We start from the raw sequence: 3,644 nt of genomic DNA on the forward strand, positions 1-3,644 counted from the left end.
ATATATATATATATATATATATATATATATATATATATAATTTTATAGAGAGAGAGAGGGAGTAAGAGGGAGAGAGAGAGGGAGAAAGTGAGAGAGAGAGTGAGATAATACTGCAGGATTTGGAAACATATTGACGTTGTTTGAATGTTTATACTAAATGTTAACACTCTATACTATGTCGACTTGTATACTGGAAAATACAGTAGATATTATTCATCTTCCATGCAGTCAGATCCATGAATGTTCTCCTAATCTGAAAGTTTATACATCGAATTATATTCATTTATTTTCCGCTGACGAAGCCTAATACGTACAAGTGTTCGAAGTTGTCTTTCTTGCTTGTTCGGCAAACGAATAATGGTAGCTCATCCTGATATATATTGTTAATCGTTGCATAGGCGCAGGAGTGGCCGAGTGGCTGTGTGGTAAGTAGCTTGCTAACCAAACACATGGCTCCGGGTTCAGTCAAATGGCTGAAACAAATAAAAGAATAAAAGAATTTAACTCTACTGCAGTTATTTCCGATGGTGAAAATATCAATAAACAAACTTACTTCTTTTATTGGGTTCAAATTTTGGCAGAAGGCCAGCAAGTTCGGGGGAGGGGGTAAGTCAATTGCATCGACCATCGACCACAGTGCTCAACTGGTTAAACAGCAACAACAACAACAACAACAACCGGTTCTTTACTGAACAAGGCAAGGACATTAAAATGGAATTTGGGCTAAAATAAAATGTGCAATAATATTGGTTTAAAATTTTAGAATGGCACCGGTAATTTTGGTGGAGGGGTAAGTCGATTACATCGACCCCAGGGTTCCAATGGTATTTATGCTATCAACCCCGAAAGGATGAAAGGCAAAGTGGACCTCGGCAGAATTTGAACCCAGAATGTAAAGACGGACGAAATACCGCTAAACGTTTTGTCCGGCTTGCTATCGATTCTATCAGCTCACCGCATTTCCGACTTCTTTTATAATAACAAATGAATTGTAGGTAAGCACAAGTGCTATTTTTAAAGGCTCTAAGATCAGTTTACTAACTATGTGCCATCTCAAGTATTACTTATGGCGCATAGGACATGGAGCCTGGTAAAAGAAAGACCCAACAAATAAGCTAAGAACTATTCAACAAACTTATGAACGCGTTGTGCTTGGACTCACGTGAAAAGACCATAAAACAATTAAATGGATCTGAAAACAAAGCAAAAGTTTCGACTGAATGTCATTTTCGAAATGACGTCGTATAATATTTAATATCGAGCAAAGCAGCGAATATACATTTGAAACCCAAAGTGTCAACTACACATTGTCAACAACACTATGCGCAGTTTAAGAACAACGTTCAAAAACATGGCAGCCCACTTGAAATGTAAATAAACGACCGATTTTTCACATAATCACGAGGTCAATTTTTTGAGAGAGAGAGAGAGAGAGAGAGAGAGAGAGAGAGAGAGAGAGAGAGAGAGGGAGAAAGGTCATATACGCCATATACTTACACATATATAATAATGTTTACTATAGATACAAGCTGCTGTAAATATACCCCAATCCATCTTTCTGTATAATGTCAACAACTTTTGAAAAACATATGAATGCAAAATAGACATAATTTACATTATATATAAGTATTTTGTAGAATTATGAACAGAGGCCGGAGGTGCTCATAATGACAACTTTTAAAAGGTACATACACCACGAGGAGGCAAGAGTGTGCGAGCGCGCAGGCAGGCAGGCACGCACGCACGCACACACGCACATTTACATTTATTTGTCTACCTATGAGGAGGTGCTGAAAAGTTCTTGGCTTTAAAGGTCTCGTGAAAGGCCTGGTTGCAGTCCCAGCGTTCAGAGTTCTTTTACAGGGCTTAGAAAAGTTGAAGGACCGATGCAATAAGTGTGTGAATCTAAGAGGAGAATATGTTAAATAAAATCATAATTAACTGATTCCACTGTATCTTCTTTTTTTTACCCAAAGCCAAGGACTTTTCAGCACCCGCTCGTATATATAATACAAACTTGTGTATATACACATCTAAATATGCACACACATATGCGCGCTCATATATATTCGATCCTCGTCAATTTCTACGACGCGCATTCGATCAACTAAACCAAAAGTTCTCAACTGGGATCCATACGACCCCTGAGGGTTTATATGATATTTTAGGGTTCACACAAGCAAAAGAGTAAATTGTAGCTCCACAGTTGTATTTTAGGGGTCCACGAAAAAATTTTGCTTTACATGTATTTACTGTAAGAAAGTGCTAGGTGTTTTCTCTAGCATTATACGCAGTTCAACCCACACAAGTTAATGTGTGAAAACCAAAATAGGAATTTTGAAAGAAGCATCTATAAAGCTAGTTTATAATCATCGAAAGACTATAGAGGTCCACCGTAATAGAATGGTAATTAAAGGGGCTTCATAGGTGAAAAGTGAACTTTTTGAGAAAAACTGGACTAAATTATGTCCACCATAAATAAAGCATACAAATGTGTACGCAAGGGCACATATGCCCTTAATAAAATCCTCGGGTCGAATGACCGCAACACAGTAGTGGACGAAGCTGAATTACGGGTACACTCCATCTGCCAGGCTTCTATACAGTTTCCGATTACCCCCATTTCACTCACAAAGTCTGAATTCAGGTGAGGCTTGGGTAAAAGGTATTTGCCCTGATATTAACCAAGGTACCGTTTTGCAGGATCAAAACCAAGATCCCAAGGTAGCAACATGTATGTATATGTGTGTGTGTGTGTGTGTGCGCGCTCGCACGCGCGCGTATGTATAAATATATCTACACATACCTTTATACACACAGAAACATACACACATATATACACACGCTCACACATTCACACATTTTGTGATAGTGTTTGTCTGTGTGTGCGTGAATGCGCGCGCGCGCGAGTCTGTGTACTCCAAATGTCGTTGACATCTGGGTCACAGCCACCTTTAACTCCATTTTCTAGTTGTTTGTATTACGTATATGTACGCATGCCTATATATATCCGTGTCAATGTTTGTAGTTTGCATATACTTGTATGTACATACATACATACTTACATACATACTTACATACATACACATATATATGTATATATATATATACATACGTGTGTGCATACATACATAAATACATACATACATACATATATTGACATAGATATACATTTACATACAAACGTATATATATATATACATACATAAATGTTTGTGTGTGTGTGTGTGTGTGTGTGTGTGTTTGTGTGCGATAAAATTACACAAATGCAGCTGGATAGTGTTGCAGCTTGGATGTGCAAGTCATGTGTAAATATTTGCAGTAAAACGTTGGCAATGAATGCATTTCCTGGCGTGTTGCACCATTCTCTGATGTGCAGCAGCAAGAAGACGAGCAACAGCAACAACAACAACAACTATTGTAAAAAAAAAAGAAAATGCCACAAAAAAACAAAAAAAAAACGAAAATACTATAGCGCCATCATCACGAGCTACGACAACAATGAGACAAAACAAACGTTTTTGTTGTAAACAACGAAAACAACAACAACAGCGTTATCAACAAATATATAAAGAGTGAAACAGTCACGACGACACAAACAAAAGTACTATATATATATATATATATATATATATATATATATA

The 3,644-nt window shown here is 37.2% G+C and overlaps 1 long non-coding RNA gene across 1 annotated transcript in view; it reads right to left on the reverse strand.

The window, feature by feature from the left end:
- The window catches only part of LOC128249690 (uncharacterized), a 12,957-nt gene that overhangs the window by 4,584 nt on the left and 4,729 nt on the right, over positions 1-3,644 (reverse strand). The window contains exon 2 of the long non-coding RNA XR_008265806.1: positions 315-473. This is a non-coding gene — a long non-coding RNA (uncharacterized LOC128249690). The remainder of the gene's footprint in view (positions 1-314; positions 474-3,644) is intronic.

Source organism: Octopus bimaculoides, chromosome 17 (genome assembly GCF_001194135.2).
Source record: "Octopus bimaculoides isolate UCB-OBI-ISO-001 chromosome 17, ASM119413v2, whole genome shotgun sequence".
Lineage (NCBI taxonomy): Eukaryota > Metazoa > Mollusca > Cephalopoda > Octopoda > Octopodidae > Octopus > Octopus bimaculoides.